This window comes from Euprymna scolopes, chromosome 46, assembly GCF_053919585.1.
Source record: "Euprymna scolopes isolate OS-2025 chromosome 46, ASM5391958v1, whole genome shotgun sequence".
Classification (NCBI taxonomy): Eukaryota; Metazoa; Mollusca; class Cephalopoda; order Sepiida; family Sepiolidae; genus Euprymna; species Euprymna scolopes.
This window is the reverse complement of record NC_136527.1, coordinates 118,894,768-118,912,387: the sequence shown is the minus strand read 5'-3', so window position 1 is coordinate 118,912,387 and position 17,620 is coordinate 118,894,768. Positions and strand designations below refer to the sequence as shown.

At 31.1% G+C, this 17,620-nt stretch overlaps 1 long non-coding RNA gene across 1 annotated transcript in view; it reads right to left on the bottom strand.

The window, feature by feature from the left end:
• Positions 1–6,357, bottom strand: part of LOC145271220 (uncharacterized) — an 11,119-nt gene extending 4,762 nt beyond the window's left edge. Inside the window, exons 1-2 of the long non-coding RNA XR_013865759.1 lie at positions 6,234–6,357; positions 5,793–5,883 (exon numbers count right to left, since the gene is read on the bottom strand). This is a non-coding gene — a long non-coding RNA (uncharacterized LOC145271220). The remainder of the gene's footprint in view (positions 1–5,792; positions 5,884–6,233) is intronic.
• Between the last annotated feature and the right edge of the window lie 11,263 nt (positions 6,358–17,620).

The window sequence follows — 17,620 nt, the reverse complement described above, 5'->3', positions numbered from 1 at the left end:
GAGAGAGAGAGACAAATAACATAGCAGCTCACAAAGACTCGGTGACAAGAAAAAGAAAAGTAGGGCGAAGACCGTGTGGTTTAAAAAGATGGATGTGTAAAGTCGAAGATGAAAAATGGTTGTCTACATCCACCAGGTAATGAAGCAGAAAAAAATGCTTTTGTGGAAAGATGGACAAGTGGCCCCACAGCAGCAGCTAGAAAATTTTTAAGCTGATGTCGATTCGGGGAGAATGGAAAAATGGTAATAAGTTAATCAGATTTATTTTTCTTTACTTTTTCTTCACATTGCTTTTTCTTTACATTATGTTGTTTAGCAATGGACGATTAGCTATGACTAAATCAACAACGAGTTAAATTTTCTTGGCAACTGTAATTATTTGATTCTCTCTTTCACTTAGCAAGAAAATTTAATTTAAGTTAATACCTGTATTTTATAAAGCCCTTTTTGTTCAATTTTTTATCCTTTTCTTTAAGCTAGAAATGGGGCATCCTAATGAATAGCAAACATTCACCCGCTATTATTTTTTAAGATTCTAGCCGTCTCTTTAACTGTAATTATTTGATTCTATCTTTCACTTGGTTCATCAAGTATATTTGCTAGGTGGTTTTTGAAGTTCTTTTTCATGAGTTCAGTTGCTTCGATAATTACTTTTTTCAAATTATTTTTCTAAGTAATGACCAGAATGATAGCCAATACAATAACAGTAAGTTTAGTAATGATTAAATCAATAAAAAGTCTTGTACTTTATCACTTCCAGTCCTCAAAACAAGGTTATTTTTTCACTAAAAAATATAGTCAATGCCGTTGTTGCACAAACAACATTGCAGTTCTCACACATAAAGTCAATAAATCGATAAACATTCCAGTTGTTCCATCATCAGTTGAACAGATCTGAACTTGGGATTTAAAACCCAGATCTGCAAGGTGAGTAACAAATAATTATATTTAATTAATATATATATATATATATATATATATATATATATCTAGCGGCACTGATGAGTTGTGAAACAACGAAACAGGTCTGTATGTCGATGACTAAAATATATTTTATAAAGCTCCCCTCTTCGGTAGAGCACTCTCGTAAATTATCTTACTCGCTACTTAATTTAGCTGAAATAATGCGAAGCTCGCGATTTGTTTACAAACAAACGTTTCAGCCCTCTACGAGTAGCGGACGGATGTTTATTTAAATAGACGTTCGGACAGTTTAATTTCGGCCACCGATTCCGTAGTCAGGGGGTAGGACTGCCGACTGTCATCACGACGGTTCTAGGATCGATCCTCGGCTTGGGAGAGGTGTTAGTCTAGCGGCACTGATGAGTTGTGAAACAACGAAACAGGTCTGTATGTCGATGACTAAAATATATTTTATATATATATATATATATTATATTTTACTATAATCTGTGCTAATAGAGTTTTTTTATTGCAATTCTCAAATCAAAAAATTCTTATATTAATTTGTTACGTAACTAATATCATATCAAGTGTAAAAATCCTACTTGACTTAGTTCTCAGTGGTTGCATGATTACATACCTTGTTTGAAACAAAGTAGGTATATTCCATAGTCGGATTTCACTGCGGTTTACTTGATAGGTGTTCTCAGTGGTTGCATGATTACATACCTTGTTTGAAACAAAGTAGGTATATTCCATAGTCGGATTTCACTGCGGTTTACTTGATAGGTGTTCTCAGTGGTTGCATGATTACATACCTTGTTTGAAACAAAGTAGGTATATTCCATAGTCGGATTTCACTGCGGTTTACTTGATAGGTGTTCTCGGTGGTTGCATGATTACATACCTTGTTTGAAACAAAGTAGGTATATTCCATAGCCGGATTTCACTGCGGTTTACTTGATAGGTGTTCTCAGTGGTTGCATGATTACATACCTTGTTTGAAACAAAGTAGGTATATTCCATAGTCGGATTTCACTGCGGTTTACTTGATAGGTGTTCTCAGTGGTTGCATGATTACATACCTTGTTTGAAACAAAGTAGGTATATTCCATAGTCGGATTTCACTGCGGTTTACTTGATAGGTGTTCTCAGTGGTTGCATGATTACATACCTTGTTTGAAACAAAGTAGGCATATTCCATAGTCGGATTTCACTGCAGTTTACTTGATAGGTATTCTCAGTGGTTGCATGATTACATACCTTGTTTGAAACAAAGTAGGTATATTCCATAGTCGGATTTCACTGCGGTTTACTTGATAGGTGTTCTCAGTGGTTGCATGATTACATACCTTGTTTGAAACAAAGTAGGTATATTCCATAGTCGGATTTCACTGCGGTTTACTTGATAGGTGTTCTCAGTGGTTGCATGATTACATACCTTGTTTGAAACAAAGTAGGTATATTCCATAGCCGGATTTCACTGCGGTTTACTTGATAGGTGTTCTCAGTGGTTGCATGATTACATACCTTGTTTGAAACAAAGTAGGTATATTTCATAGTCGGATTTCACTGCGGTTTACTTGATAGGTGTTCTCAGTGGTTGCATGATTACATACCTTGTTTGAAACAAAGTAGGTATATTCCATAGTCGGATTTCACTGCGGTTTACTTGATAGGTGTTCTCAGTGGTTGCATGATTACATACCTTGTTTGAAACAAAGTAGGTATATTCCATAGTCGGATTTCACTGCAGTTTACTTGATAGGTATTCTCAGTGGTTGCATGATTACATACCTTGTTTGAAACAAAGTAGGTACATTCCATAGTAGGATTTCATCTGTGTTCGCTAATAGACTTTATTGTGTGTGGCGCTAATGCTTAAGTTGCAGAGTACATGCAAGTTATTCAGGTTTGCCACCCTGAGTTCAGATGTATTTAACTGATGAGTCCAAATGAGGGCGAAACTCGAATCTAGATTTTCTGATTTGTTGGCTTTCATGATTTGTGTGAGCTGCGAGGTTGTTTGACTGTGGAAACAATTATATCATCTCACATTTTGAAAATTCTAATACATGTTTACATGATTTTGTTTTCAAAAAAAAATGAACATTAGATATTACCATAATAAAAAAGTGAGTACAATAATGATATTAAAGCAGGTATGAATTTACAACCCCATAACAAATAATAACAAATAAAATAAACTTTAGACATTACCACAATAAAGAGGTGAATACAATAATAATATTAATGTAGGTATGAATTTACAACCCCATAACAAATAATAACAAATAAAATAAACTTTAGACATTACCACAATAAAGAGGTGAATACAATAATAATATTAATGTAGGTATGAATTTACAACCCACATAACAATAAAAAAATAAACTTTAGATACGACCATGATAAAGAGTTGAGTACAATAATGATATTAATGTAGGTATGAATTTAAAACCCCCATAACAAATAATAACAATAAAAAAAAACTTTAGATATGGCCATAATAAAGAGGTGAATACAATAATGATATTAATGTAGGTATGAATTTCAAACCCCCATAACAATAAGAATAAAAAAATAAACTTTAGATACAACCATAATAAAGAGGTGAGTACAATAATGATATTAATGTAGGTATGAATTTCAAACCCCCATAACAATAAAAATAAAAAAAATAAACTTTAGATACAACCATAATAAAGAGGTGAATACAATAATGATATTAATGTAGGTATGAATTTCAAACCCTCATAACAATAACAATAAAAAAATAAACTTTAGATACAACCATAATAAAGAGGTGAGTACAATAATGATATTAATGTAGGTATGAATTTAAAACCCCCATAACAAATAATAACAATAAAACAAATAAACTTAAGATACGACCGTAATAAAGAGGTGAATACAATAATGATATTAATGTAGGTATGAATTTCAAACCCCCATAACAAATAATACCAATAAAAAAATAAACTTTAGATATAACAATAATAAAGAGGTGAATACAATAATGATATTAATGTAGGTATGAATTTCAAACCCCCATTACAAATAATAACAATGAAAAAAATAAACTTTAGATACAATCATAATAAAGAGTTGAGTACAATAATGATATTAATGTAGGTATGAATTTAAAACCAACATAACAATAACAATAAATAAATAAACTTTAGATACAACCATAATAAAGAGGTGAATACAATAATGATATTAATGTAGGTATGAATTTCAAACCCCCATAACAAATAATAACAATAAAAAAAACTTTAGATACGGCCATAATAAAGAGGTGAATACAATAATTATAATAATGTAGGTATGAATTTCAAACCCCCATAACAATAACAATAAAAAACATAAACTTTAGATACAACCATAATAAAGAGGTAAGTACAATAATGATATTAATGTAGGTATGAATTTCAAACCCCCATAACAATAACGATAACATAAAAATAAACTTTAGATACGGCCATAATAAAGAGGTGAATACAATAATGATATTAATGTAGGTATGAATTTCAAATAATAACAGTAAAAAAACTTGTAAAATTGATTGTAAGTTTTGCAATATTCTTAAAAAGATTCTAAAGAAATGCGAAGATTTTTAATCTCCGTAAATCAAACCAAAAAAGCCTAAAAAGCTAAAAACGGGAAAATTATTATTTCTATCGTCTATCATGTTATTTCGACATAATATTTTGTAAACAATGAAAACAACACATTTTTTAAATTCTCTAAAAAAAATCAAATAATTTTTTTGCAAACTTATTTAAAAATGGCTGAACTATATAAAAACAGAAATAGGATACAAAAAATTCTGATATTCCTGCCCCGATGGTATTATCAGAATCTTTTTTTTTTTTTTAGGGGGTAGAACATGGTTTGTTTATATATTAAAATATACTGGAATGATGTAATAAAAATATTTTATTTGGGTCACAAATATAGCCGATTTATACGGTTTTTATCGATTTTTCAGAAAAGTTGGAAAATATATAAAAATTATGTTAAGTTTTACGAAATTTAAAAAAATAATTTATTTACATTTGACAGCTTTTATCTTTTATAATTTCAAATGATTTCCGAAATTATTTTTTTCATAATTAAATGTTCGTGAGAAAAGCTGTGGAAGAGTCAATCTTAAAACTTATCAAAATTAGTTTTAGGAATTAAAAATTGATATTTCTTAGAATAGGAATTTAATAAAAAATAATTTAAATATTACATCTGTTGAGCTACAATTTACGATATTGAAAATAAATATTAAAGGATATTCTGTCAGTTAACGGGTTCCACATCAAACTGGAATGTAATTATTTCAGGTGTGATCGGGTTAAAATATTTTTTTTATTTCTGGATATACATATCTTTATGTCTTTTTCATAATATTCCAAGCCCAAATAAAGACTTTTACTGCTATATTTCACTTGAATAATGATTGAATAAAAACTTTTTAAAAATATAATATATATTTGTAGTAATTTTTTTTCCTTACATTTTTAATGTTTTATAAGACCTGTTCTTCATATATCTGCGACGCCATGTTAATTTCTCATTTTTTTGTTATTTTGTGAAGTTCATATCAAATTTCGTCCATTTTATTCAGTGTAAAATAAAGAATGTGTATATGCGATTTAAACCCTGATCCTTCCTCTTCGATATAGAGTAAGATTACGATAAATTACTAGTTTTTACTTGTATTTTTTGTTATGGGTGTCGAAAATTAGTGCCATACGTAATAAACTTCAATAATATAAATTAATCTTTAAGAAAATAAATTTGATGAAATCAATTAAAATAAAATCGATGAAAATGTAATTTAACGAATCATCAAATATAATTTAAAGAAAAGAAACAAATAATAAAATACTTACTGTGTAGAAAGAAACTGATATGTTGTTCGTTCATCGAAAAATCAGTCATGTTCGTGACGAATTTCAAGTTTACAAAATGACGACGGGGGAACTAGTTCGCAGAAAATTTAAAAAGAAGAAAATTTTAATGAAATATTTTTTGATGGATGCGATGTTCTTGCTTAATATTACAAGTAAAATTATTATTTTTCATTTACTGCAATATTTTAATATGTTAAAAGATAATAAAAAAATGACAAAATTCTGATTTTTTTAAAAATGTATTTTAATCGGAATGTCACCTGTCCTTTTGTGGGCAGATTTTGCTAAGATTGCTTTTTTAAAAAAAAAACAGTTTAGCCTAAAAAAAATATTTTTGATTTTTTTTTTTTTTTTTACTTAAGTCAAATTTTCTGTTGAAAATGAGTGAAAGTCATTTAATAAAAATGTGGGGACACATACCTCATTACCGGAGCCTGCGACATCCAGAAAGGTTATAAAAATTACTATGAACACATTTTGTTTGACGAAATACTAAGACGCACACAATGTGTGTATATTTTATTTACAACATGGAGAACCGAAGAGTTACAATAAAAGGGGAGAGAATCCCCACAGTCAAAGGGTTTTGGAAAGGGGCAGATAACCCTATAGCAATTGAATATATATCAACATTTTCTTGGGTCCCCCCTCTCTTATTTTACATAAATATTGATTTGATATTAATTATTAAATGAATTGATTTTAATCGGAATGTCAGAATCCTTGTCCAGAATGCCTCTAAATAAAAGAAACGTCATAATTAAAATAAATAATATAAAAAATTGGTCTTTTACCAAATATTTGGTCTTTTCGATTATTGTTTTAAAGTTTAAAATAGAAATAAATCTATTTTACAAATTTAAATTTGCTCAAATTGTTAGATTATCTTCCTGTTCGTTTATTTCATTTGATTTCTCCCACTTCTTTAATTTAAGATGTCTAAATTGATTATAGCTATTTTCTAGCTTTCTTTTTTTTTTCTTTTTTGCAATGGAGCCTCTTTACGTACCTCCAAAATTCACCACAGAATTACCCCTATATGTAGAACGATGTAACTTTATTATAAATTAGCAGGTGTGCCCGGCGTTGCTCGGGTGTTTGGAGGTGAATGCTGTGCAAAAAAAGCAAAAAAACAAAAAAATGGTTAATTTTTTAAAACTTTGACCCCTATTATGACCCCTTAAAATTTATAGTTTCGGGCTCAAATCGCTTTATTAAGTTAGATCCATGTTCAAGGAACCTATATCTAAAATTTCAAGTGTCTAGACCCAAAATTGTCGGAGGAGTTTGGTAGAGTTCTTAAAGGTCAAATCGTTGAAATTTGACCCCTTAACAGCCAAATTTCTGGCTGACACCCGTCACATCGATTTTCCCAAATCTCCGTACCCAGTATTTCAAATTTCGAGTCTATAGACTAAAAATTGACAGAGTTATTGCGTAGGGAAATGTACACAGACAGACAGACAGACACACAGACAGACAGACAGACACGTTCACTTTTATAGATATATAGATTAATATTATCAATATAACTTTTGTGCCATTTAAAAGAAGGACAAAATAAACCAGTAATAATTTCCAAAAATTTTTTTCATAGTACGAAAATAATGAAATTGCGAGACGAAAATCTTGTTTGCATAATTGACGCTTTAATATAACGTTCCCATGTAGTAGGCATTTCGAACGTGAAAACATAATCGTGTTTAATAAATCTAGCAAAAATCAACTAATGGTCAGATTTTCCTGAAATTTTCGATAATGCAGTTTCCGTAAAATACACAAGGGAAAATATTTTTTAAAGTGTGTGTCTCCTCCCCCCCCCCATATTTATTTTTTCGAAATTTGTAAAAATTATATTTAAATCTATCGTCATTTCTATTTATTATGAAACATAATAGTTCGAATAAGTAAAACACATTTATTTTTTCTTAATTTAAATACACATATTGAACAAAAATTTACCTTGAAGTTGCAATTAAAAACTGATATAAATTCAATATTATGTTGTTTTTTTTTTAATAGCGTGTTTTCGAATTAATATATACTATAATCAGTTGAATTGCCAAGGAAAAGAAACTTCGTGAACATTAGTTTTTTTTTTTAAATTCCATTATTTCAAAATGTTCCATTACAACATAGATTTTTAATTGTTTAATTTTTTTTTTAATATAAACATGGCTCTTTTCAGCTATTTTATCGCCAGATTAAATACAATTTGAAAATATTATTGCACAAACATTAAGCATTTTGTAGCCCCCCCTCATATTTTGTTTGTTTCTTTTTACCGAACAAAATATGGAAACCGTGGGTAACCAAATGAACATTCAGTAAAACCGTATTTTATATTTAATATACAAATGTTTATAATATTATTAATCATTAAACTGTGTAAATCTTAAAACCTAACAAAATTATAACAAAGATTAATTATTAATTGCAGTTTGAAGAAGATAAACAAAGATTTTAAAAAATCATTAAGTCGCTTCTGCTTTTCCATAGTTCGTATGGTTAACACAAGTCTGACGTCACAGAATCATGCTTTCTTTTTCACATTGTTTTGGGAGTACCTTTTTTTTTACAAGGCGGTCACCATTTATCAAGGCCCGGAAGCCACTCAGGGATAAGGGTTATTGTAAGTACAGTACGTTAGTGTGGATATTTTAGAGTGTCTACTTAAGGGGGCGATTAATCAGAAATTTGTTTATGTTGGACTTGAAGACATCCAAGTTGTAGTCAGGAAGGAAGCAGGCAGAGGGAACAGAGTTTCACAGGCGTGCAGTTCTAAGAAAGAAGCTTTGTTCATGGAATCTACGTTTTGATTTAGGCACAGATAAAGAGTGGGGGAAAATTTTCACAGTGGATTCAGCTAGATGGGTGTTTTTTTGTAAAAGACTGGCGAGGGAGGACCAGAGATTGGCGTTCAGACAAGCACCTGTCATGGAAATAACGATAAAACAAGGATAGGCTTGCAACGTCTTTTGTGTCGGAGAGAGGTTGCAGGGAAGAGAAAAGGGCATCCCCCACTAAGCCACGAATTCTATTTTGTACTCTCTCAAGGCAGGATAGGCTGTTTTTAGCAGCTCCTGTCCAGATATGGCAGCAGTATTCCATCCTTGGATGTACTTGGCTGTTATATAGATAGAGAATTGCATCAGTAGTGAGATATCTTCTAGAGCGGTAGAAGGATCCCACCATCTGTCCAGCGACCTTCGCAACAGACTTGATGTACGTGTTCCGTTTCAGATCAGGAGTAAAGGTCAAACCCAGAAGCTTGTCAAAACATGGGGCTTCTCCTAAACAAGAGCCATCCATTTCAATTGATGCCAGATAGGGATCAGGGCGTTGATGATGTAAGGATAGGAGTTTGGTTTTAGATGCATTAAAGGTCTTACATTACACATCTTCCCCCACTGAACCACTCGTTCGAGATCAGAGGAGAGAAAATCAGAGAGAGCTTTGTCATTTACAGCCTTTGATGTGTTGCCGTAGATGGTCGTGTCATCAGCATAGATGTCAACGAATGATTTAAGTATGAGTTTAGGGAGATCATTGATGTAGATCAGGAAGAGAGTTGGGCCCAGAATGGACCCTTGAGGGACTCCAGCATTAATACTGCAGGCCTCTGATTTTTGTCCATCAATCACTACTCTTATGAGCCTATCAGAGAGAAATGATTTAATGATAGAGAGAATATTTCCAGTTATACCGTAGCTGGAAATCTTGTGAAGTAGGCCTTTATGCCATACCTTGTCGAAGGCCTTTGATATGTCAAGAGTAATTGCCCTGGAAAGGAAGCCTTTGTCAAGAGATTCACTAATCCTATCAGATATAACTGTTAGCACATCTGCGGTAGATCTTGCAGAACGGAAACCATATTGCGTGTCACTAAGAAGATTATTTCTGCTGAGGTGGTTGACTATTTCTCTATTTAATATGGATTCCAGCAACTTACTCATGACACACAGGAGACTTATTGGTCTGTACTGAGAGGGAGATGACTTATCACCTGAGTTCTTAAATACAGGGCACACTGATGAGGTTTTCCAGGGTGTTGGAAAGCACTTCTCCTTAAGGCAACGTTTAAACAGTTTCGTAAGTATGGGAGCAAGTTCTGGTTGAAGCTTTTTTAACACTATAATTGAGATGCCGTCAGGGCCAGTAGTTTTACTGGAATCAAGGTTCTTGATTAGCTTGGCGACCTCATGCACAGATATTTGTATGCTACCTAGCATGTTCTGTGTTATAGGAGGAAATATGGGGAGTTGATGGTCATTGTCGCATAGGGTAGAATTAGCTGCAAAGTTCTTTGCAAATAGTTTGGCCTTGTCTGATGCTGACAAGATGACATCTGGTCCATTGATAATGGTTGGGATAGAACGCACACTTCTGTTCAGGATCTTATTTGTTATTTGCCAAAACTGGTGGGAACCAAGCCGCTGCTCAGCTACTTTGGATTTAACGGACTGGGCATATAGCTCTCTTGCATTTCTTTATTACTCTTTTACAGTGGTTGCTGGCGTGCCTGAAAGCAGCATTAGTCTCAGTGCATCTATTACGTTGGTAGCTATGGAAAAAGTGATTTCTGTGCGCGATGGCAGTAGCACATTTTGGGGAGAACCACTCTCGATTCTTATATCGCATAAAAGGGATAAAAATCCTTCTTAATCGTCGATATGTGGCCCTCTTGCAGTTTAAGGAAACAAAAATATGAGGAAGAAAATGGGACATAAGTCGTGTTACACGTTATTAAGAATGGCATTTGATTGGATCGTGAAATTGACATCATTTTATAATAAAATAAAATATTGAAATGTACAATATTAGAAACGATTTTTTTTATTAAATAATTTTTATTAAATACAGGCATTTTTAAAATATGTTTTTTTTTTTAGCAGTTTAGATTTATTTGAATCACTCTCGCGTAATTTTATAAATTTTATAAATAAAATTACAAACAAATAAAAAATAATCAGAAATGAAAACATAATTTTTTTGGACAAGGAAATAAACATAATTAGAAAGTATAAAAAGAAACGATATTGAAATTGACAATATTAGAAAACATATTTTTGGGCAGATTTGCCGTTTAGTTGTACAAATATCCTCGAAGCCTATTATCACAAAAAGGGACACGTTGGGTCGACACCGGTATATAGCGATTAATGTGAACAAACGTTTGTTTATATTTACGAGATTATTGAAAATGTAATCCTGTGATTAAACTTTAATTTAAATTAATCACGTTGTTTAACACATAAAAAAAGAAAGAATGAAAGATGAAGTTTTTAAATTTATCTTTCATTTTTTTTGTTGTTAATCAATGTATTATTCAATATTTTAATTTTTAAATTATAAAATAAATATTTTAAATCAGAAAATAAAACACATTTAATCATTTTAAAATTTATCTTTCATTTTTTTTTGTTAATCAATGTATTATTCAATATTTTAATTTTTAAATTCTAAAATAAAAATCTTAAATCAGAAAATAAACAACGTGGTTCACATTAATCGCTATATATTTGTATTGTTCAATGTTGTATATGTTACATTAAAATTTTTTATTATGAAATAAAATGTTGGGTTTGTATTACTCTACACATAGATTCGAAAAAGTAGTCAAAAAACAAAAATATAACAAATAAATGTTATCAAAAGCAAGATAAGTTACTTTTCTACCAAACTGGATATATTTTTCGTGTTTTTATTAAATGTAACATGTTTATTCAGCTCGAAAAAAATACAGTGTTTGCCGGTGTATTGGAAAATTCAAAATGGCGTCTGACTCCTTTTTAACACGGTAAGTTTGGGAAAAGGTGTTATAAATAAAAAACTGGATAAAATACTGTTAAAAACTCGCTCAATATATGTTACCGTGACATAGCTTGACATATATTCGGCGGGTTTTTAATAGTATTTTTTCTAGTTTTTTTATTTATAACACCTTTTCCCAAACTTACCGTTTAAGAGGGAGTGAGGCGCCATCTTGCATTTTCCAATACATCGGTAAACACTGTATGTTTTTCGAGCTGAATAAACATGTTACATTGAATAAAAACACGAAAAATATATCCAGTTTGGTAGAAAAGTAACTTATCTTGCCTTTGATAACATTTATTTGTTTTTTGACAACTTTTTCGCATCTATGTGTTCAGTAATACAAACCCAAAATTATAAAATAAAACATTAATCGCTACACTAGTTTATCAGAATTTTTGTAGGAATTTTTGATACCCCTAACACGAAACTGCGAATAAAATATAAAAATCTCGTAATTTCTCTTTTAAAAGTTGGTTGTTTATTTTCTTTATGGATTATACTTCCAAAATAAACTATTAAAGTTGTTTTAAAAGTAATAGAAATATTTTTTTTATTTTTAAAAAACAGTAATGAATTTTACGAACACAATATTTTTCAATTTTTAAACTTTAAAAATCTATCAAAATTGTTCTATTGATTCTATTTTTTACAATATTTTCAGGGTCAATGTGACATTTTATGCGCTTTCCAATAAACCGAATATAATATTTTAGACAAACATTTTTTTTAATTCACCCCCCCCCATTTTCAAGTGTCTATTAAAAAGTAAATAATTAATTTACTCACCAAAGTGGTATATATCACAAATTGAAGAAAAAAGGTCAATAAATAATATATTCAAATTTTAAAAAAAGGTAGTGTTTTTTATAAATTTACCTGTAAAGTTCGAAGTTTAAAAACTTTTTTTAACCACGTTGTTTGTTTTTTCTTTTGTTTTTTTTTTTACTGAAACCTTGGTCCTTGCTCCTTTAATTGAAAAAAAAATAGGGCTTGAATTACATTTTCAAGTAGTTATAAGCTTGGAAAGACAGGGGGAGAATAATTCACGCCTCCAATTTTGAAATGTCTATTAAAAAGTAAACAATTAATTTACTCACCAAAGTGTTATGTATCACAAATTGAAGAGAAAAGGTCAATAAATAATATATTCAAATTTAAAACAAAAAATAGCGTTTTTTTTAGAAATTTACCTGTAAAGACCGAAGTTTAAAACCTTAAAAAAAACAAAAAAAAAACACGTTGTTTGTTTTTTTGTTGTTTTTTTTATGAAACCTTGATTCTTGCTCCTTTAATTGAAAAACAAATTAGGGCATTAATGATATTTTTCGAGGAGTTATAAGCTTGGAAAGACGGGGTGGAATTATTCACTATTTTTCACGAAATTTCTGGCACACCGATCACTACACAACGGTGTCGATCCAACGTGTCCCTTTTGTGATAATAAGCTTCGAGGCTATTTGTACAACTAAGCGGCAAATTTCTTTTTGACAAAGAAATAAAAATAATTAGAAATGATAAAAAGAAACGATAATGAAACTGACGATATTAAAAAAACAGAATTTTTTGACGAACAAAAAATAATTAGAAGTGATATTAATGAAACGTTTTCATGAGCGGTTTGGACCACCTTCCCAACCACCACCAAAACTTCCGCCCCTCAACCGCCTCCTCGCCAATGTAAACAGAATTTTTTATAAAATGTTAAATGGTATTCTACTCGGTAACTGTCGGCGCCTTACTTACCGAAAAACGGTTAATTAAATTGCAGAAGCGCCTGTTTAACTTCACAAGTTCTATAATTTCCATTATCTGTTAAACTACACAAGTTCAATAATTGAATACTTCCCCCCCCCAAAAAAAAAACGGAAAACATAAATATGTTTTTGTAAACTCGTTAAAACTTTTTTTTTAGATCAATTAAAAAAGCATTAAAAACTACCACAAAAAGAAAAATGAACCACATTTTAAAAAAAAAACTTTATTATTTAAAATATCTGCTAAAAAGATTCCTCCGTGATGCGATAAGCCACTTCACTACGCGCGTGCACACGCGAACGCATCATGCATCACTACTGAAGGTTGTGAAATGGCATAAAATAGTCCCAGGATCCAGGGGTTCATACCATACAAATGGTGAATTTGGGACGGGTTTGATTATCAGATTCGTTGTCAACTCATATACCCCTAAAAAAACAAATTAGAGTGGTCTGTGTTTTGTTTTAGCATAAGGTAGCAATTACTGAAATAATAAACACTTTTTATTTTAAATAATATATACCGAAGTTTTTTTAAAACTATACTTTTTTCAATTTTTACATTTTTAGAAAAATTTTAAACAATATCCTTCGGATTACTGTTCTCATCTGGGATGTTAACAGTAATTCGACTAATTTAAAAAAAATAATGAAATGTTACAAATTACAAAACAAACCTGGTTTTTATATCTTCATTAAAAATATTTTTTAATAAATTATATATAAAAATGAATTTTACAAAATAAATTGAAATAAACCTTTAGTATTGACAAAAATAATCTAAACTTGATAGAAAAACAATTCGGCACATTTAACTAATGAACGGACATTTTTACACGAGGAACGAAATAATGATTACACCGTTTTATGATGACCTAAATTCAGTGTTCATTGTAGGAGTTGATTTTCTTTTTAAATAATTTCACGTTTAATTCGTGTTTTTCATTTGTTAATTTTGATTCTTTTATATGTTCATATATTTTATTTCTTAATGAATTGAACACACAAAACAAAAGTTGTTTCAATTTACTAAAGAAATCTTAACAAACAAAACAAATTTTCTGTTTTGAACACAAAAGAAAAAACGAACTCTGGAATGAAAGGTAAGTTTTTTTTCTTTTACTTTTTAACAATTAAAAAATTCAATAACTTTAAAAATAATTTTAAACATTAAAATCATTTATTTTTGTTACAAACTTAACTTTAAAATATTACTATTTTCGCGATTACAGTTAAATAGGTAATAATGTTTTCACTTAAAACGACATATTTTTAAAAATCGATGTATCGACTTTATCTTAAACAAGTAACAAAAATCTCCTAAAATTAAATTATTTGTAGAAAAAAAAAATGGAGGCTACTTACGGATGGGTGTCGCTGTCCGCCGGGGGGGGGGGTGAACCAGCATGAGCAGATCTGTCTCACCGCCTAAATAGACTAAGGGAGTGGTGGGAGGCTTGTTCCTATTGGTTATAAAAGGCAACCTACAACCATTCCCATCACTTCTACCACTTCTTCTTCTTTTTCTTCTTCTTCTTCTCTCGTCACTTCGCTGAGTCAGTTTACGCGAGCGAGGCTAGAGTTTTGATTCCTTTTTCTTTTGATCTGTTACTTGTCCCCATTGGTTAGGGGCGCAGAGAGCATTCTTTGCAACCCCTGACGACAGTGAACTACCGGATCCTGGACTTTTTCCAACATATTTAATCTGACATTAAAATTTTGTCAAATATACTGTTTTCTGTCCATATTACCCATTATGTCTCTGAAGAAGTTGTTTTAATTTTTTATGTGTTCTCCAATATTTAAAATTTTAGGAGACCTATTTATTGGCCGTCAACAATTAGGAAAGCTTAATATAGAACAATAGTTGTAAAACTTTATAATCTAACCCAACGTTGTTTACTCCTTAAATTTTTTTTTTTTTAAATTGACTTTATTTTGTCTTATACGTTTCAAAGACTTCAAAATATCCGTGTAAGAGTATCTTGTGTAGTTTCCGACGTGTAGGAGACGGGGAGTCTCGTCGTGGGCGACGAAGCGTTTCACTGAAGAACCACGGCAACACACAGCGAACCAACAAACAATGACAGCCACGGTCACTAACGGAACCCAACGGTCACTGTACTGATCGCCACGAACGTCAGAACCCGACTGCCTCGCACCTCCAAATGGACCAATTTTTATTCCTCAAGATGGCCTAGCTAATTTGCATCCCTGCGAGATCTCTCGCGATCCTGCGAGATTCCGTCTCTAATAAAAGCAGGCAGGCGCCATCTTGGAACTCTTTCTTCCGCTGCCCCGACCACAGGATCAGCCACCACCCCGCACGCCAGGCACACACGGACCCTCTTGCGCCAAGGGCTATGGTTAGTCTCACAATCCGCAAAAAGAAATAAAAACTGTTTAAAATTTTAGGTTGGGGAATCACTTTCGTATATAAATTTCAGGTTAAAAAAAAAAAAAGCACCCACTTCATGGCCAGTTAACAGTCAATAATAGCTGTAATTGTTTGCAATTTTCATTTTTTGTGTTGGATGGGAAGAGTAGAGGCTCATATTAGGTTTTGCATTCTTACATTTCTTTTGGATGGTGATTAGATCCCATGTGTGTTAACTATTTTGTACTTCCAATTAATAATTTGATAAACTAAAGATCCCTTCAAAATCGTTGAACATAAGAAATTTGGAAAAAAGTTTCATTGTGACATTTATTTGGTGGTTTTCTACTCGTATTTTGTTTAATTATCAATTTTTGAATGATTATCGGGACTTCCGAGATGACTGTTTTATATAGCCAATTTTGCTAATTCTTACCTAAGTCTTGGTGCTATATTTTCAGTAAATAAACCTTTCAAATAAGTTAAACCACAAAACAAACTGCTCCAAGTAGGTAAAAGAGTTACTTAGTTTTTGGTCACAATCATTGGTTATATATTTGATTTTGGACCACTTTTTCGTTTTTTTATTAAATTGTTAAGTGAAATTACAAATTAATAAGTAGAGCTCCCCCTTCTCATATTAAAATAGCTTTCTAAATAATATCATTATTATTAGCAAGTGGAGGTGTCCTTTTTAAAAACAATGTATGAGTAAATGTCCCCGGATTTAATTTTTTTTATTTAAACTTCGTTCGTTTTTATAGAAAAATAACAATAAATGAATATGATGACACTTTTTTAAAATATCAAATAAGGATTTGAATATTAACATTTAAAAAAAGCCAACAACAATATTTTTTGTTGATTAAATAAGTTGGTAAAAATGCAGAATATTTTACAACACGTGGGCTCTTCAGAAACTGTAATCAATTACATGCCTGGTTGATTACTAACTGGCCATGAAGTAGATGTTCATATTATGTTAATTTATATAGGAAACTGATCTCCTATTTTAATATCTAAAATATTTATATTTTTTTAATTCCTTCAGTGCATATGTTTTAAGGGATGTTGAAATGTAAAAGCCTTAAAAAATACATTTTGCATATTCAGAGGAAACCTATACTGCGTTCGATGGGTGTAACGTGTGTTTGTGACGTATTTATGTTTGTGACGTATTTTCGTTATTGAATGGCACCAAATTGATATACGTTGTGTTGTTGCTATCTATGTGATGCTTATATTTTCTTGTTACTTAATAAACCATATAAATGTAGCTTGTACATTGTTTTGTATAACAGACTGTTGTCTTCATATCCTTAATGTCAATCTTATGACCCATGATTCGTCTATGTGTTGGTGCATGCATGTCAGAACATAATAAACGTAACACTTTTTGCTGTTTGTTTCTATGAGCTTTTTCAACCATCGTTGGAGGAAGTTGGAATCAGTTTAAATGAACACTCAAGACAGGAATAGTAAACAACACGTTGACTCTTATCCCTTCTTAAGAGATGTAAGAAAGCAAAAACATATATTAGCCTTTTCCTCACTAATTGCTACAAAATTTAGAAACTGAGACAAATTATATGCCAGGTTGACCGTTATCTTGCCATGAAGTATGTTCTAATTTCTGTTTAGTTTATAGAGAAAAGTGACCTCCTACTCGAAAATCTAAAATTAGAAACTGTGACCAATTACATGCTTGGGTAACCACTTACTGGTCATGAAGTAGGTGATCATATTATGTTTATTTTATATAGAAAAATGATCTCCTACTCGAAAATCTAAAATTAGAAACTGTGACTAATTACATGCCTAGGTAACCACTAACAGATCATGAATAGATGTTCATA